The 20,388-nt window shown below is 38.3% G+C and overlaps 1 protein-coding gene across 6 annotated transcripts in view; it reads left to right on the top strand.

The window, feature by feature from the left end:
• Window positions 1-20,388, top strand: part of ZC3H12B (zinc finger CCCH-type containing 12B) — a 208,114-nt gene that overhangs the window by 64,586 nt on the left and 123,140 nt on the right. Inside the window, exon 1 of one of the 6 annotated variants that reach the window (XM_066357452.1) lies at window positions 13,168-13,190. The exons of the other annotated variants lie outside the window; for them this stretch is intronic. The gene's annotated coding sequence lies outside the window, so the exon portion shown is untranslated. Of the gene's footprint in view, window positions 1-13,167; window positions 13,191-20,388 lie in introns of those variants that run through there. 6 annotated transcript variants of the gene reach the window in all.

Raw genomic sequence — 20,388 nt, 5'->3', positions numbered from 1 at the left:
TTACACTGATGAAGCCTATATTTAAGTATAAGACTGAGTGTGAAACGATTTCACTATAAAATGGAACTGAAAATGGAGAATCTCTCACATGTGCCCTCAGAAGACTAGAATTTAGCTGAGAGACTGATTTCCTGTATTTGTTGGAATTACAGACAAGTGAAAGTGAAACTTATCCCCTGACCAGTAAACATCCACCAAGAATCTATTCTCATCAAACCAATGAACTTACTACCTGGTCTCAGGTTGGACTTCTCCCTGTCTGTACTCCTTGCCCATAAATACAAACCACCCCAAATCGTGAAAGGACTTACTACAACATGCATTTTTCAAATTACAATTCCTCTTCTATTCCCAAATAAACTCAATTTGAAGAAACTGGAGCTTGCTTTGGTTCACTTATTTATTTTGGTTGATGGAAGCATCCCCTAAGATCTTATCCATTTCTTTGACAAGGAGAAAATTCTGATATGTCCTATATTAAATTACAGCAGGCAGAGTGTACAAGAAGAGACAAAAAGGGGTTCAACAGTTAACAACTGCAATGCAAAACCAACAGAAGACTCCTCACAGTCTTTAGTGTATGTTGGAATTAAATTAACTTCTAGGTGACTATTTCCAATATATTTTTTTTTATTTTTATTTTTTTCTGTATTTTTCTGAAGCCGGAAACGGGGAGAGACAGTCAGACAGACTCCGGCATGCGCCTGACCGGGATCCACCCGGCACGCCCACCAGGGGGCGACGCTCTGCCCACCAGGGGGTGATGCTCCTCCCCTCCGGGGCATCGCTCTGTTGAGACCAGAGCCACTCTAGCGCCTGGGGCAGAGGCTGAGGAGCCATCCCCAGCGCCCGGGCCATCTTTGCTTCAGTGGAGCCTCGGCTGCGGGAGGGGAAGAGAGAGACAGAGAGGAAGGAGAGGGGGAGGGGTGGAGAAGCAGATGGGCGCTTCTCCTGTGTGCCCTGGCCGGGAATCGAACCCCGGACTTCTGCACGCCAGGCCGACGCTCTACCACTGAGCCAACCGGCCAGGGCCATTTCCAATATTATTTAAAAAGACGGAATAACCAAATGCCATGGAAGTCCATGAGGCTCCACTTCTTGTTTACACAGCAGCTTTAAGAAAGCTGCTGTGGAATTCTGCTGATTCTATCCCACAACTAGTCTTACTTCAGCTTCTCCCACTCCCATTGTCTGTAGCTAATGTAAATCCTTCCAGAATGGCTTGCATCTTTCTCCTCCCTACTTGATGTATAGAAATGCTTGCCAAGACTCTGAGATGATGGACATGTTGTCTTTCCAACCTAGCCATGCTGCTGGTGGTTAAGACTCCGTGCCTCCAAGACTGGTCTTTTTCTTTCTGATTTATTTATTTATTTTTTTGTTTGTTTTTTTATTTATTTTTGTGCTAGCAATGACTAATAAACACTTTCTTTGGAAAATATTTTTGGCCATAAACTTTTTTTTTTCTTTTTCTTTTTTTTTTTTTTTTAAATTATAATTTTATTTTTTTAATGGAGCGACATCAATAAATCAGGTTACATATATTCAAAGATCAACAAGTCCAGGTTATCTTTTCTTTCAATTATGTTGCATACCCATCACCCAAAGTCAGATTGTCCTCTGTCACCTTCTATCTAGTTTTCTTTGTGCCCCTCCCCCTCCCCCTTTCCCTCTCCCCCCCCCCCCCGTAACCACCACATTCTTATCAATGTCTCTTAGTTTCACTTTTATGTCCCACCTACGTATGGAATAATGCAGTTCCTGGTTTTTTAGAAGATGTGGCACATATACACTATGGAATAAACTTTTTTTGTTGTTGTCAAACATTCTCTTCTACCTCACTCTCACCCCACAGGAAAGACCTTAGAATATCCTAAAGTCACATTCTATGAAATTTGGCCTTGCAGAGCCTCAGACATGTAGGATGGGAGAAAAATATGTCTAGTGTTTTTTTTTTTTGTTTTGTTTATTTTAGTTTATTCCACAGACAGCCAGGGCAAGGCTCTAAACTCCAGACAGTCTGAGTCTGAAAAAGAGCTGGCTAGCCATTTACCCAGTCAACCTTCCACCACTTTGTCTCCTTTAGTTATGCAGTAGTTTTAATAAGTCTTTTCTACCCTTGGTCAGGTCAGTCCACTAATTAAAGAGTTGTTTTATTTGAAGAAGTCGTTAGATCATTAGTCAAGCTAGCTCATATCAGTTGCTCAGTTTATCAGTGAATTAGGCCCAATGAATCAGGCTTTAGTAAGTGGGCATAGCCAGTTAACTGAACAATACATTCCAACTCATAGCAAATGAGAAAGGTAGCAGAATGTCCCCCTAAAATGCCTCTTTAGCATAAAAATTCTTTTGAAAAACTGAAGACATAGGAGAAGCTTTAAAAACAGAGTAGAAATTTCCATTTTGAAAGAAATGTATTTATTGATTTTACAGAGAGAGGAAGGGAAAGAGAGAAAGACAGAAACATTGATCTGTTTCTGTATGTGCCCTGACCAGGGATTAAACTGACAACCTTTGCACATTGGGACAATATTCTAACTAACTAAACTATCTGGCCAAGGCTGAAGTTTTCCTGTTATAAGGAAAATTTACATTAGAAAGGGAGACTGGCCCTGGTCAAATGGCTCCCTTGGTTACAGCATTATTCTTCAGTAAAGAGTTTGCTGGTTCAGACCCCAGTCAGGACACATACAGGAATAGATGGATGTTCCTCTCTCTCTTCCTTTCTCTCTCTCTCAAAAATTAATAATAAAAAGTGTTAAAAAAAAGAAAGGAGGACTCTACCAAGATGAGAGCTATTATTATTACTGTTACCATGGAAAGACTGTGACAAAGGCCAGTCTGCCCCAGCAGTCTGGAAATAAGATTCTTCTACACTGTTGCAAGAAAGTAATTTCAGAGACTTTTTCATAGGAGGATTTTAAATGATAGTGGTGAGAATTATTAGAGTGGAAAGAGATAGTACATTCTTTTTTATTTTTTTATTTTTTTTATAGAGACAGAGAGTCAGAGAGAGGGATAGATAGGGACAGACAGACAGGAACAGAGAGAGATGAGAAGCATCAATCATCAGTTTTTAGTTGCACGTTGCAACACCTTAGTTGTTCATTGATTGCTTTCTCATATGTGCCTTGACCGTGGGCCTTCAGCAGACCGAATAACTCCTTGCTCGAGCCAGTTACCTTGGGTCCAAGCTGGTGAGCTTTGCTCAAACCAGATGAGCCCGCACTCAAGCTGGCGACCTCGGGGTCTCAAACCTGGGTCTTCTGCATCCCAGTCCGACGCTCTATCCACAGCGCCACCGCCTGGTCAGGCAAGATAGTACGTTCTTGAAGAGACAGAGAACCAGTAGGCTATAGTAGCAGCTGCTTCTTGGTGCTTGCTAATCCTCCATACATTTTCTTGGGTTTGGAGAAGAGTAGGCTTTCTTTCAAACTATCCAATCTCTTTTCTTGCTCTTCCTGGGGCTATGCTTGTGCTCTCCCCCTAACCAGTCCCTTTACCTATCTGATATTTCCCCCAGATTTTCCCAGGATAGTCTCTTCTCCCTTCATGGTCACCATTTTGGCTTCTACTACACATGCACTTAATAAAAGGAATCCCTCTTTGCCATTTTCCCCCCTATTAATCTTGCTGGACAGTGCTGATTAACAAACCCTGGGGTGGCTTTAAAACTATCTTTCCTGCCCAATGAACAGGATGTTGAGAACAATGCCAGTTACTCTCTGAAGTGACTGAAACTGCTGTTTTCTGATTTAATCAGGCTTAACCAGATGTTTGGATCCCTTCTCTTTTGTTAATAACTAACTAACTAACTAACTAACTAACTGACTACTGTAACAATACCAAGATAACATTTTCATCTGAGACACTTAGCTGCGTGGCATGGCACCCTAGGTGTATCACATATTTACTCCTTTCATCTTCCTGTGAATTACCTATTCTCTTTGAAGTCCAGGTCCCATATCCTTTTTCTTAGCACAGGATGGTAAATAAACCTAAATTGCCTTGCTGCTTTTTTTTATAAAATCAAGTCATAGAGTAAATGGCTCAAGAAAAAAGTTACAGAGGCAAAAGAAGGACCCTTGCAGCTTAATAGAAAGAGAGAGGCAAGAAAAACCCACCTCAGGGAATGGGGTTGTGGACTGTCAAGCCAGTAGCCATGGCAACATCACAGCTGCCTGGCCCATGCATGTTCCCATTAGATTTGGACAGATGGTAATGAAACAACAGAGCCAAGAACTTGTGGGCCATCCCCTTTACTCCTAGCTTGCACCTGGCGGGCAAGTAAAAACAGACACTGTGCTCCAAAACCCACTCATTCAGTGCTCACAAAGCTACTGACTTATCCGAGTTTCCTAGAATCAAAGGTTTCTACCTCACCAGCCTTATTCACCTCTGTTCCCCATCTCCTTCCTTCTCCCTGCACAAACTCTGCACAAACTGGCTTCTCACTCAGCACTCTACCATCTTGTCTGCTTCTCCTCTCCTCCACATGGCCTAAAGTCTCAGTCAAGAACTACTGGGCCTGATAAATGAATTCAGCAAGGTGGCAGGATATAAAATTAATACTCAGAAATCAGAAGCATTTTTATACACTAACAATGAACTTTCAGAAGGAGAAATTAAGGAAGCAGTCCCCTTCACCATTGCAACCAAAAAAATTAAGTACCTAGGAATAAATTTAACCAGGGAGATTAAACACTTGTACTCGGAAAATTATAAAACATTAATATAAGAAATCAGGGAAGATACTAACAAGTGCAAGCATATACCATGCTCATGGTTAGGAAGAATAAACATCATTAAAATGTCTGTATTACCCAAAGCAATTTATAAATTCAATGCAATACTGATTAAAATACGAATGACTTACTTCAAAGATATAGAACACATATTCCAAAAATTTATATGGAGCCAAAAAAGAACACGAATAGCCTCAGCAATCTTGAAAAGGAAGAATAAAGTGGGTGGTATCACACTTCTTGATATCAAGTTATACTACAAGGCCATTGTACTCAAAACAGCCTGGTAATGGCATAAGAACAGGCATATAGATCAATGGAACAGAACCGAGAACCCAGAAATAAACCTACACCTTTATGAACAACTGATATTTGACAAAGGAGGTAAGAGCATACAATGAAGTAAAGACAGCCACTTCGATAAATGGTGTTGGGAAAATTTGACAGCTACCTGCAAAAAAATGAAACTAGACCACCAACTTACACCATTCACAAAAATAAACTCAAAATGGATAAAAGACTTTAATGTAAGCCATGAAACCATAAACATCTTAGAAGAAAACATAAGCAGTAAGCTCTCTGACATCTCTCGCAGCAATATAGTTGCCAATTTATCTCCACAGGCAAGTGAAATAAAAGACAGGATAAACAAATGGGACTATATCAAACTAAAAAGCTTTTGCTCAGCTAAAGACAATAAGAACAGAATAAAAAGACAAAGTACGTAATGGGAGAATATATTTGACAATATGTCTGAAAAGGGGTTAATAAGCAAAATATATAAAGAACTTGTAAAACTCAACACCAGAAAGACAAACAATCCAATCAACAAATGGGCGAAAGAGATGAATAGACACTTGTCCAAAGAGGACATACTGATGACCAATAGGCATATGAAAAAATGCCCAACATCACTAATCATTAGAGAAATGCAAATTAAAACCACAATGAGATATCACCTCACACCAGTCAGAATGGCACTCATCAACAAAACAACACAGAATAAGCGCTGGTGAGGATGTGGAGAAAAAGGAACCCTCCTGCATTGCTGGTGGGAATGCAGACTGGTGCAGCCACTGTGTTAAACAGTATGGAGATTCCTCAAAATATTAAAAATTGAACTGCCTGTTGACCCAGCTATCCCACTTTTAGGAATATACCCCAAGAGCACCATAGCACTGTTTCAAAAGGAGAAATGCACTTTCATGTTTACATCAGCATTGTTCACAATAGCGAAGATGTGGAAACAGCCCAAGTGTCCGTCAGTGGACAAATGGATTAAGAAGCTTTGGTACATATATACTATGGAATACTACTCAGCCATAGGAAATGATGACATCAGATCATTTATAACAACATGGATGTACCTTGATAACATTATACAGAGCGAAATAAGTAAATCAGAAAAAACTAAGAACTATATTATTCCATACATAGGTGGGACACCAAAATGAGACTTGGAGACATGGACAAGAGTGTGGTGGTTACGGGGAGAGGGTGGAGTAGAGGGAGGGGGTTTGGGGGACACAACGAAAACCAGTTAGAAGGTGACGGAAGACAATTGGACTTTGGGTGATGGGAATGCAGCATAATCAAATGTCAGAATAACCTAGAGATGTTTTCTCTGAACATATGTACCCTGATTTATCAATGTCACCCCATTAAAATTAATAAGGAAAATAAAATAAAAACATTAAAAAAGAAATTGAAATGTAAGAAGTAGGAATTAGCAAAGCAGTCAGAGCCATTTATTTCCAGCAGACCATGAAACTCATTTCACTACATTACCTACAAAGTCCAAGTGAAGAAACGGAGGCCCAAAGGCATTCTAAGACAGGGAGCCCTTGGCAAAGCAGGTTGAGTTGGACACCCTATTTTTTCAATATGGCACTGTACTCTATGAATGCAAAAAAGAAGATATTTTCCAAAGAATATTAAACCCCCCAAAATGCACTTGAACTGTGATGCTATATGACAAATACAGAACCACATTTTCATAGAACATTCCTCTGCAGAGATTGGCAAATTCCAAATGTCCAACCGGTTTCCCCTACACATGAGGCTTATTAGAGGCCCCGTGGTTTCCTTGGCAAGGGAGAAAAGTTGCTTTAAATACTGACTGGAGCTGCTTTCCATAATGTACGCAGAGTGGGCTTCGACCATGTGTTGGAATGACATCAGCAACCCTCAGACCAGCTACAGACGTTCAGAATCATTGCATGCCAGAAAAATGGAAAGAGTGGGAGTGTTGTGTGTCAGGGAAACTGACAAACCCATTCACTCCAGTGAACAGGACTCCCAAATGTGTTGCAAAGGGAGTGGGATCTTGAAGAACTTCTGATCTTAGCTGGAGTATTTATCTATATACATTATTCAATAGACAAGAAGATGAAGTGCTGGGAAACATGTCCTTCATTTCCATTATTAAACAAGGTCCACAGCAAAGCCATCTGAAAGCCCCGATACCTGGCGGATCTACTCTGGGACCCCAAAATATGCACCACATGGGAAACAGACTAGAATGAGACATCATCCTCCAGGCTGTTCCCAGACATAATACCTTCTTCCCACAACTCAAATCTTCTAGCTAATAAGTAGAGACCTGTTTTTATTTAAAAGAACGGACTAACACTGTATCATCTTAACACTTAAAAAAACCACAACTGATTGTTCAAGTTTTCACAAAATAAAACGCTTCACAGTTAAAAAATTAAATAAAATGACAAACTAATAGAAAAAAAGTAATAAAAATCAAAAGCTTCTGTGTAGCCAAAAAACCGTCAAGAAAACAAACACAACCAACAAAATGGGAGAAGATATTTGCAAACAACTACTCCAACAAGGGGTTAATATCCAAAATGTATAAAGGACTTATAACTCTCAAACCAGTCAACCAACAATCCCATTGAAAAATAGGCAGAGAACCTGAACATCTATTTCTCTCATGAAAACATACAAACGAAAAACAGGTATAAAAAATACTTTACTTTATTAACTATTAGGGAAAGGCAAATCAAAACTACAATGAGATACCACCTCCCATGTTAGAATGGCTATTATCAACAAGACATTACAAAGTGTTGAAGAGATTGTGGAGAAAAAGAAACCTTCATTCACTGTTAATGGAAATATAAACTGGTACAACCATTGTGAAAAAGTAGTATGGATGCTTTTCAAAAAATTAAGAATAGGCCCTGGCAGGTTGGCTCAGCGGTAGAGCATCGGCCTGGCGTGCGGGGGACCCGGGTTCGATTCCCGGCCAGGGCACATAGGAGAAGCGCCCATTTGCTTCTCCACCCCTGCCCCCTCCTTCCTCTCTGTCTCTCTCTTCCCCTCCCGCAGCCAAGGCTCCATTGGAGCAAAGATGGCCCGGGTGCTGGGGATGGCTCCTTGGCCTCTGCCCCAGGCGCTAGAGTGGCTCTGGTCTCGGCAGAGCGACGCCCCGAGGGGCAGAGCATCGCCCCCTGGTGGGCAGAGTGTCACCCCTGGTGGGCGTGCCGGGTGGATCCCAGTCGGGCACATGCGGGAGTCTGTCTGACTGTCTCTCCCCGTTTCCAGCTTCAGAAAAAAAAAATTAAGAATAGAGTTATCATAGGACCCTAAAACCCCTCTTCTAGGTATTTACCTTAAGATTTTGAAAGCATATATTTGCGAAGGTATATGCCCTTCTGTGTTCATTGCAACATTATTCATGTTGGCCATGACATAGAAACAATTGAAGTGTCCTTTGATAGGTGATTAGATAAAGAAGTTGCTCATATATACAATGGAAACTAGTCAGCCATAAAAGATCAAATAGTGTCATTTGTGACAACATAGATGGATCTTGAGAATATTTTGGTAAGTAAAATATGTCAGACTGAAAATGTTAAGAACCATATGATTTTACTCATCTGTAGGTTATAAAAATGAAAGCAATAAGTGAATAAACAAGAAAAACAAAATAACAAATACAAATAGACCAACAACAACAGTATGGTGGTTACCAGAGGGAGGCAGATGGTGGGTAGTAAAGGGTGAAGGGGGTCAAATATACGGTTGACAGAAGAAGATACGACTTTAGGTGGTGTGCACACAATGAAAAATGCAGATGATAAAATCTTTGCAATTTCATTAACCAATGTCACCCCAATAAATGTAATTTAAAAACTTTTTAAATAAAGCAGGAAAATAGTGCAACAAATCGGTTTGAGTTTAATGGAGTTATTTAGTGATTTCTAGTGAAATAATTGGTAGTTTAATATATGTTGCAGATCCTATGGATTGCTTCCTTAGCTGCCTTCTTATTCCTATAAAATATGTGAGATAGTTTAATGCCCATGCATTAAAATGGCAAAAATGCAATAATCCTCAAAACATCTGTATTATAATGCAGGAGACTGGTCTATATCTATATTATCTTGGGCAAATTTTGTTTTCTCTTAACCTCACTTTTTTCCATTGCAACATGAAGTGGTTATACTACACCAATAGTTTCAACCTTGGCTGCTTATTACACATTAGAATCACTTCGGGTAACATTAAAAAATTCCAAGCACACCCCACTACAGTTAAGTCATAATCTTTGAGGATAAGGTCCAGATACCTGATATTTTCTTAAATGTTCCTCTGGCGCTTCTAATGTGCAGCCAAGATAGATAAAACCGCTGTGGTTCAAGATCTCTAAGTTCCTCTGATTTGTGTGTGCATATGTGTAGGTGTGGGGTGTGTGTGTGTGTGTGTGTGTGATGAAGCCAAAGTCTTTTGTGTGAAGTCCTTCTAGAAGTCAATTGACAATAAGACTCTATTCAAATACTGTTTTATATGCCATGCTCCAAGAACATGACTAAGAAACAAAGTATGATAAAGTGATACAGAGTTTGTATTATGTTATTATGTACTTGGTTCCACATGTTTTTATAATTATTTTTGTTATAATAAATATATATGTTTCTCCTTCAGCTAAATTATAAACTATATGAAAGCAAGCTTGTTTTTTGGGGGGAAGGGGAATTCTTCATAGCAATTACATTAGTTCTCTAAATAAAATAAGTTTTCCATAGCCAGTTGTTGAATGAATAAATTGAATAATGCAGTATTTAATGATTGACCCTATAATCTTGACTTCCTTACTGAGTATTATGCTCTAAATAGTTAAGTTAAATTAACCATATTTATCATAACTACATTTAATTCTTTAATTTTTATAGGAACCTGTGGTTTTGGTAGCCTAAAGAAACATCATCTACTGTGTAAAACTGAGATTTTGTACATGTCTTTGGTAGAGCTTATCCTACTTTCCTCTCTGCCAGAACAGTGTATATTGGATGCACATATTTAATTAGAGTACTCCATTCCTCTGGTCAAAGTGATTGGTTTAATATTGATCTTATAATGTTATGTGGGCCAAGCATGGGGTGGGGATAGAAAATATGAAGTAAGAGCAAACAACCTGGGGGTTAATTAAACACCATTTAAACTTACTGATTAACCTAAAATGTCATTTAATGTTGAGAAATATCTTGTGGCAAACAGAGTAAAATGGAAAATCATGTTATATTGAGGGCCAAGTAGAGTATGCTGTAAAATAAAGATTTGCCTTGGATTAACTTTTCTCATTGTACAGCTTGTGAAGAAGTTAAATAAGATTGTTACAAACAGCAGCAAAATACTTGATGCTAATTGTTACTTTTAAAAATAGAATTTTTTCACAGCCATTTCACTGGGAAATTTTGAGCTCACAGATGATCCAAGTAGAGCTTTATTTTTAGGTTTGGGATAAACATTAGATACTTTCCTAGTTTTACATATTTATTTTAAATGTAAAGCTGTGTGTAGGTCTTTTTTTTTTTTTTTTTTTTTTTTTTTTTTTTTTTTTTTTAATTTTTCTGAAGCTGGAAACAGGGAGAGACAGTCTGACAGACTCCCGCATGCGCCCGACCGGGATCCACCCGGCACGCCCACCATGGGCGACGCTCTGCCCACCAGGGGGCGATGCTCTGCCCATCCTGGGCGTCACCATGTTGCGACCAGAGCCACTCTAGCGCCTGAGGCAGAGGCCACAGAGCCATCCCCAGCGCCCGGGCCATCTTTGCTCCAATGGAGCTTTGGCTGCGGGAGGGAAGAGAGAGACAGAGAGGAAAGCGCGGCGGAGGGGTGGAGAAGCAAATGGGCGCTTCTCCTGTGTGCCCTGGCCGGGAATCGAACCCGGGTCCTCCGCACGCTAGGCCGACGCTCTACCGCTGAGCCAACCGGCCAGGGCCTGTGTGTAGGTCTTTTATCAATCCATTTGATATTGTTTGAAGAAAATTGTCTGAGTTAAAGAATTTAGGATTTCAAAAAGAAAATAACCTCAGAGAAGAAAAAAAATTTAATTGAATTCACTGGTGTAACAAAGGAAGTTTTAGTCACAAATTATTCTTTATAAAACTCTAATATCTACAAAATAATGCTTAAGTTCCCTTTTTTAAGTATTAGATTTCTTATACAATCTGCCCCAAACATCCTTTCTAATCTGTCTCATTATTGCTTTGATCTATAAGAACCCTTCAGTCCCCAGAATGCACATTGTACACTTTTGTTTACTATTCTCCTTGTCTTGAATGCCAACTTCACTTTACTTGGCTTATTTTCTTTTGTTCCAGAAAGTGCTTCTATTTCCTATCCTACTTGCCCACAGCATTCTTATTCTTATATATTGCATTAGTGTAGTGCATTAGTTACATTTGATGAATCAACAATATGTTATTTTTAACTCAACTTCATAGAATACATTACGGTTCACTTTTGTGTTGTACATTCTATGGGTTTTGAGACATGTATAACTATAAATATCCACCATTAAAGTACCATTTAGATGAAATAGGTTCACTGCCCTAAAAATTCTGTGCTTCACCTATTCATCCTTCTTTCCCTCTTCCCATTGAATTTCTGGCAACCACTGATATTTTTACTGTCTCCATAATTATTTTTCTTTTTTCAGAATATAATACATATAATTGGAATCATATGGTATATAGCCTTCTCAAGTCAGCTTCTTTTATTTAGCAATATGCATTTAAGTTGCCTCCATGTATTTTTATGGTTTGATAGCTCATTTATTTTAATTTTTAGCTTATTTATTTTTAGTGAGAAAAAATAATTCACTGTACATATGTACCACAATTTCTTCTCTATTCAACCCATTAAAAAACATCTCAGTTGCTTACAAATTTGGCAATTATGAATAAAGCTACTAGAAATATGTGCAGGTTTTTGTGTTGAAGTAAGTTTTCAGCTATTTTGGTTAAATGCAAGGAAGTGTGGTTGCTAGATCATTTGTAAGACTATTTTTAATTTTTAAAAGAAACTGTCTTCTAAAGTGGTTGTACCATTTTGCATCCCTACCAGCAATAAATGTGAGAGCCTTTGCTTCACATTCTCACCAGGATTTGGTGTTTGAAATTATACTAGTCTTTTAGATGTGTAGAAGGATCTCATTGTTTAAATTTACAATTCCTTAATGATATATAGTGTTGAACTTTGTTTTTCATATATATATTTGTCATCTGTATAGCTTCATTGATGAGGGGTCTATGCAAATATTACAGCCATTTTGTAATTGTTTTTCTTTATTGTTGAGTTTTAGAGTTATTAGTATGATTAGTTACCAGTCCTTTTATTGGACATGTGTTTTGCAAAGATTTCTATCAGTCTGGTACCTGTGCTTTTATTCTGTTAACAGAGGCTTTCACACAGCAAAAATTTTAATTTTAATGAAGTTCAATTTATCAATTTTGTTTCACAGATTATGCTTTGGGTATTTTGCATCTAAAAGATTACCACTAGACCAAAGGTCACCTATGTTATTGCCTGTTAGGAATTTTCTAGTTTGCATTTCAAATCCAGGATTTACAATATATTTTGAGTTTAATTTGTAAAATGTATAAGGTCTGTGTCTAGATTGTCTTTCCTTTTTCCTGCATGTGGATGTCCAGTTTTTCTAGCACCGTTTAATGAAGACTATAGTCCCTCCATTGAAATACCTTTATTTTTAAAATTTATTTTGTTGACATGGTTTCAAGCGTTCCATTCACTATAACACCTCCTACATACTGCATTGTGCCCCTTATTCCCCATGCAAAGTCTCTTTCCAATGCTATTTCACCCCCCTATCCCCACTTCTCCTAACTCTGTATTCCCCCTTTCCCTTTTGCTATTGCTACCCTTTTATTTGTATATACATGTATGTATATGTGGTTTTGGCTAATCCCTTCACCTTCTTTGATCCCATCCCTTCTTCCCCTTTCCCTCTAACAACTGTGCATCTGTTCCCTATGACCCTGCCACTGTTTCTGTTTTGTTCCTCAGATTATTGTGTTCACTAGATTCCACATATAAGTGATAACATATGGCATTTGTCTTTCTCTGCCTGGCTTATTTCTTTTAGCATAATAAACTCCAAGTCCATCCAAGCTGTTACAAAAGGTAAGATTTCCATCTTTTTCTATAGCCTCATAGTATTCCATTGTGTAAATGTACCATAGCTTTTTTATCCACTCGTCCACTAATGTACACTTGAGCTGTTTCCAGATTTTGACTATTGTAAACAATGCTGCAATGAACATGGAGGTGCATATCTTCTTTTAAATGAGTGTTTTGGGATTTTAGCATAGATTCTTAGAAGTGGGATAGCTGGATAATAAAGCAGTTCCATTTTTAATTTTTTGAGTAATCTCCATACTGTTCTCCACTGTGGTTGCACAAGTCTGCATTCCCACCAGCAGTGCAGGAGGGTTCCCTCTTCTCCACACCCTTGCCAGTACTTGTTTGTTGATTTGTTAATTAGCGCCATTCTGGAAGCCATGAGCTGATATCTCATTGTAGTTTTAATTTGCATTTCTCTGATGATTAGTGACATTGAGCATTTTTTACATGCTTTTTGGCCATCTGTATGTCCTCTTTGAAGAAGAGTCTATTCAGGTCCTTTGTCTATTTTTTTTTAATTAGATTGTTGTCTTGGTGTTGAGTTTTACAAATTCTTTATAAATTTTGGTTATCAACCCCTTATCAGATATACCATGTGTCCGTAATGTCATGGTGCACTTTTGACTGGTCACAGGAAAGGAACAAAAGATGATAGAAATGTGAAATCACCAAATAAAAGGAAAACTCTTTGTTTCATACCTATTCAGTGCAGTTCAATGTGGGCTCCATTTGTTGCCCTACACACATCCAAATGATAGTGAAGTTCTTGCCACACACGGGTAAGGACTCCTGGTGTAACAGAATGAATAATGTCTGTGATTCTCTGTTTTAAGTGATTAATGTCATTGATACATTCAATGTACACATGTTGCTTCACATAACCCCAAAAGTAAAAGTCTAAGGGCGTCAGATCCGGGGATCGTGGTGGCCATGGCTTGACAGAACCTCTGACTATCCACTGCTGGGGGAATGTTCTATCCAGAAACTCATGAACAATGGTGGCGTAGTGTGGAGGGGCACCGTCCTGTTGAAAGATGACACCTCTGGAAATTGTGGCACTGCACACAATTCCAACATGTCAAGATAGGACTTTGCTGTCACAGACTGCTCTGTGAAAAAAAATGGGCCTATCACTTTACCATGCATCAGGTCACACCACACATTCACTTTAGGGGTGTTATGTTCATAATCAACGTAGGCATGAGGATGTTCAGCAGCCCATATTCAGATGTTATGGCAATGAACATGTCCACAGATATGGAAGGTCGCCTCATCGCTAAACACAATCTTCTGCAAAAACCTTGCATCATTGTTGATCTCATGAAGCATATCTGTAGCAAACGCGCATCGTGTGGGTCTATCTGCTGGTTTGATAGCGTGCAACAGCCGCAATTTATACCTCATAAAACAGAGACATTTCTTTAACACCTTATGAACTGTAGTGTTGCTTAGGTGTAATTGTCCAGCACACGCACACATAGACTTTTTAGGGCTCCTTAGGTAGCTATCCCATATAGCCTCTACAGACTCGTCACTGACTGATGGCCTACCAGAACAGGGTTTCTCCACCAAACTGCTGGTTTCCTTCAATTGCTTATCCCACCGAGTAATGTTATTCCTATTTGGTGGCGCTTCGTTATAAACGCGCCGATATTCACGTTGCACTTTGGTCACGGATTCGAATTTAGCGAGCCACAGAACACACTGAACTTTCCTCTGTACCATCCACATCTCCACTGGCATGGCCATGGGCTGCTCCACTGTATACACGGTGTTACATCATCATCTGTGTACGCACACATGCTGCCATGTCATCCTACAAAAACTGGGAGGGTTTTCCTTTTATTTGGTGCAGATTTCACATTTCTATCATCTTTTGTTGCTTTCCTGTGACCAGTCAAAAGTGCACCATGACTTTACGGATGCACTTTATTGGCAAATATGTTCTCCCATGGAGTGGATTGTTTTTTATTTTGTTAATGGTGTTGTTTGCTGTGCAAAAACTTTATAGTTTTATAAAGTCCTATTTGTTTACTTTATCCTTTATTTCACTTGCATGAGAAGATATATTGGCAAAAATATTGCTACAGGAGATGTCTGAGAGTCTACTGCTTATGTTTTCTTCTAGGATTTTTATGATTTTGTGACTTACACTTAAGTCTTTTAAACATTTTGAGTTTATTTCTGTGGATGGTGTAAGTTGGTAGTCTAGTTTCATTTTTTTTTTTTTTTTGCATATACCTGTTCAGTTTTCCCAACTTTATTGTGTACTCTTACCTACTTTGTCAAATACTAACTGACCATAAAGGTGTGGATTTATTTCTAGGTTCTCTGTTCTGTTCTATTGATCTATATGTCTGTTCTTATGCCAGTACCAGACTGTTTTGATTACAGCAGCCTTGTAGTATAGCTTGATATCAGGAATTGTGATACCTCCCACTTTGTTTTTCTTTTTCAAGATTGCTGAGGCTATTCGGGTTCTTTTTGGGTTCCATATAAATTTTTGGAATATTTGTTCTAGATCTGTGAAATATGCCATTGGTATTTTAATAGGAATTTCATTGAATCTATAGATTGCTTTGGGGAGTATGGACATTTTAATGATGTTAATTCTTCCTATCCATAAACATGGTATATGCTTCCACTTATTTGTATCTTCCATGATTTTTTTTCCAAAATTTTATAAGTTTTGAGTACAAGTCTTTTACCTTCTTAAATATATTCCTACATACTTAAATTTTGTTGCAATAGTAAATGGTATTGTTTCCTTAATTTCCCTTTTTTATAGTTCTTTATTGGCATATAAAAATGCCACTGATTTCTGAATATTAATTTTATATCCTGCCACTTTGCCAAATTTATTTATCATGTCTAGTACCTTTTTTTGTGAAGATGTTAGGGTTTCCAACGTACAGTATTATGTCATCAGAAAATAATGACAGTTTTATTTCTTCCTTTCCAATTTGGATGCCTTTTATTTCTTCTTGTCTGATTGCTGTGACTAGGACTTCCATAACTATGTTGAATAAGTGTAATGAAAGGGGATATGCCTTTCTTTTTCCTGATCTTAAGAGGATTGCTTTTAGTTTTTTCCCATTGAGTATGATGTTGGCTGTCATTTTACCATATATGGCCTTTTTATGTTGATGTATGTTTCCTCTATTCCCAGTTTGCTGAGAGTTTTTATTATAAATCCATGCTGGATTTTATCAAATGCTTTTTCTCCATCTATTAATTTGATCATGTAATTTTTATTTTTCATTTTGTTTATGTGATGAATCATGTTTATTGATTTGCAAATATTATATCATCCTCGCCTCCCTGGAATAAATCCCACTTGATCATGCTATATGATCATTTTAATGTATAACTGGATCTAGTTTGCTAATATTTTGTTAAGAATTTTAACATCTGTGCTCATCAAGAATATAGGCTTAGGCCCTGGCGGTTGGCTCAGCGGTAGAGTGTCGGCCTGGCGTGCAGGGGACCCGGGTTCGGTTCCTGGCCAGGGCACATAGGAGAAGCGCCCATTTGCTTCTCCACCCCCCTCCCCTCCTTCCTCTCTGTCTCTCTCTTCTCCTCCATTGGAGCAGGGATGGCCCGGGTGCTGGGGATGGCTCCTTGGCCTCTGCCCCAGGCGCTAGAGTGGCTCTGGTTGAGGCAGAGCGATGCCCCGGAGAGGCAGAGCATCGCCCCCTGGTGGGCAGAGCATCGCCCCTGGTGGGCGTGCCGGGTGGATCCTGGTCGGGCGCATGCGGAGTCTGTCTGACTGTCTCTCCCCATTTCCAGCTTCAGAAAAATACAAAAAAAAAAAAAAAAAAAAAAAAAAGAATATAGGCTTATAGTTTTTGTTTTTATTGTAGTGTCTTTACCTAATTTTAGAATTAGGATAATGCATGGCTTGTAAAATGATCTTGGAAGTCTTCCCTCCTCTAGAATTTTTTAGGCTAGATTGGAAAGGATAGGTGTTAGTTCTTTGAATGTTTGGTAAAATTTGCCTGTGAAGCCATCCAGTCCAGGTCTTTGTTTCCTGGAATTTTTTGATAACTGTTTCAATTTCATTTGTTGTAATCAGTCTGCTTAAGTTTTATGATTTTTCCAGATTAAGTTTTTGGAAGAATGTATGTTTCCAGCAATTTATCCATTTTGCCACAGTTGTCCAAATTTTTTGGCATATAGTTCTTCATAGTATTTCCTTACTATCTTTTGTATGTCTGTGATGTCAGTTGTTACTTCTCTTTTATTTCTAACTTTATTTGAGTCATCTCTCTTTTTTTCTTGATGAATCTGGTTAAAGCTTTGTCTATCTTGTTTAACTTTTCAAAGACAGCTCTTGGCTCTATTGATCTTTTGCATTGTTTTTTGTTTTTGTTTTTGTTTTTTGCCTCTACGTCATTTATTTCTGCACTGATTTTCATTATTTCCCTCCTTGTACTTCCTCTGTGCTTTGTTTATTTTTCTCGTTCTCTTTTGGGGGGAGATAATGAGACCGACTCCTGCATGCACCCTGACCAGGATCAACCTGGAAACGCCATCTGGAGCCAATGTTCAAATCAACCAAGCTATTTTTAGCACTGAGGCTGATGTGTTGGGACCAACCAAATTATTCTCAACATCTGGGATCTATCCTTGAACTAATTGAGCCACTGCTGTAGAAAGGGAAGAGGGAGAGGAGGGGAAGAGGGAGGGAGAGAGAATCAGATGCTCCCTTTTCCTGTATGCCTTGACTGGGAATTAAAAAGTTGGGATGTCCATATGCCAGGCCAACACTCCATCTACTGAGCCACCAACCAGGGCCTCTAGTTCTTTTAAATGCAGGGTTAGATTGTTTATTTCAGATTTTTCTTGTTTCTTGATGTATGCCTATAATGCTAAGAACTTTCCTCTCAAGATTGCTTTTGCTCAGTCCCATAGATTATTGACTGTTGTATGTTCATTTGTTTCAAAAAAAATATTTACTTCTTGCTTGATCTCATCATTAAGCCATTCATTATTTAATACATGCTATTTACTCTCCAAGTATTTGAATGTTTTTCAGTTTTTCTATTGTAGTTGATTTCTAGTTTCATGCCATTGTGGTCACAGAAAATGCTGATATGATTTCAGTCTTTTTAAATTTATTGAAACATTTTTTGTTTCCTAATGTGGTCTTAGAAAATGTACCATATGAACTTGAAAAGAATGTATATTTTCTTGCTTTCGAATGAAATGTTTTGAGGAGATAAATTAAATCCAGTTGATCTAGTGTGTCATTCAAGGCTGCTATTTTTTTGTTAATTTTCTGTCTGGAGGATCTATTCATTGTTGTCAGTGGGGTGTTACAATCCTTTGTTATTGCTGTTGATATCTCCTATATCCATCAAAATCTTCTTTATGCTCCTATATTAGGTGCATAAGTATTTACAATGGTTATATCCTCTTGTTGGATTGCTTCCTTTATCATCCTATAGTGAACTTCTTTGTCCCTTACTATAGCCTTTTTTTTATAGACTATTTTGTCAGATATAAGTATTGCTACCCCAGCTTTTTTTAAAATTTTCATTTGCATAGAATATTTTTTTCTATCCCTTCACTTTCATTCCATGAGTATCTTTTGTTTTGAGGTGGGTCTCTTGTTGACAGCATATACATGGGTCTTGTTTTCTTATCCATTTAGCTACCCTATGTGTTGTTATTGGAGCATTTAATCCATTTACATTTAATGTTATTATTGATATATACTTGTTTATTACCATTTTATACTTTAAACTTATAATCCTCTTTCTCTCGATTTCTTTTTTCCTTTCCTCTTCTGGTAGCAGGCCCTTTAAACATTTCTTGTAATACTGGTTTGGTGGTAATAAACTATTTGAACCTTTTTTTTTTTTTGGTCTGGGAAGCTCTTTATTTTTCTTTAAATTTTAAATGATAGCTTTGCGGATAGAGTTGTCTTGGTTGTAGGTTCATATTTTGCGTTATTTTTTATATTTCTTGCCAATCCCTTCTGGCCTGAAGAGTTTCTGTTTAGAAGTCAGATGTCAGCCTTATGGGGGCTCCGCTGTAGGTAATTAACTGCTTTTCTCTTGCAGCTTTCAGTATTCTTTCTTTATCTCTTATTTTTGGCATTTTAACTTAATTATGATTTGTCTTGGTGTGGGCCTTTTTGGGTTCATCTTTAATGAGATTCTCTGTGCTTCTTGAATCTGTGTGATTTTTTTCCCTTTATCAAATTAAGGAAGTTTTCAGCTATTATTTCCTCAAACAGGTTCTCTATCCCTTGTTCCTTCTCTTCTCCTTCAGGAATCTCTATGATGTGGATGTTATTTCACTTTATGCTGTCACAGAGGTCTCACAGAGTTTCCCCCACCTTCTTGAGCCCCTTTTATATTTGTTCTTCTGCTTCCGTGGTTACATTTATCTTATTCTTAAGTCACTGTTCGGACCCTTCACTTCATTTAACCTGCTGTTGATTTCCTTCTAATGAAGTCTTCCTTTCAGATACCTGTATTGTATTCTCCATTTTTGATTGGTTCTTTTGTATGATTTCAATGTCATTTTTAATGCTTACTTTCTCTTTGTTTAAGTTCTCACTGAGATCTTTCATTCTTACTCTAAGATCTTTGAGCATCTTAATAACCATTATTTTAAACTCTGTGTCTGGTAGTTTGGTTGCTTCCATTTTATTTAATTATTTTTCTGGGGATTTCTCTTGTTGATTCACCTGGCATACATTTCATTGTTGGCCTATTTTGTCTGTGTATTAGGTAGCTCTGCTCTGACTTCTAACTTTGTTGTGATGTCTTCATGAGATAGGTGGGTTCAGTGGTACTAACCTCCAGGCCACCTGAACTCTTTTGCTTTAGGAATGTGTTTTTAAACGTTGTATTTATCATCCTGTTGTATGTGAATCTTGAGTGCTGTTGGCCCTTTCATAGGTGGAGTTAACCCTTCAGGCTGGCTGGCTGTAATGGTCAGCTTTGATCATGTGTATTACACACTGTGCAGTTCCTTTCCTCTGGGGAGTAGTTATTCTCAGCAGGGTCTGGTGTTTGCTGGACTGCCCCTCTGGGCATGCTGTTTGTGTGGCTACTGGAGTCTAGCATGGTGTAGTCTGCAACTCACTACTGGTTGTGTTGGTTCTGGGTCCTCTTGGGAAGTGTTCAGGTATGAGTTGATGTCAGATGTTGTTTGTAACCAACCGTGGGTTCCCTGTCTGGTG

The sequence above is a fragment of the Saccopteryx leptura genome, chromosome X (genome assembly GCF_036850995.1).
Source record: "Saccopteryx leptura isolate mSacLep1 chromosome X, mSacLep1_pri_phased_curated, whole genome shotgun sequence".
NCBI lineage: Eukaryota > Metazoa > Chordata > Mammalia > Chiroptera > Emballonuridae > Saccopteryx > Saccopteryx leptura.
The sequence above is the reverse complement of the archived record's forward strand: the minus strand, read 5'-3'. Positions and strand labels throughout refer to the sequence as shown.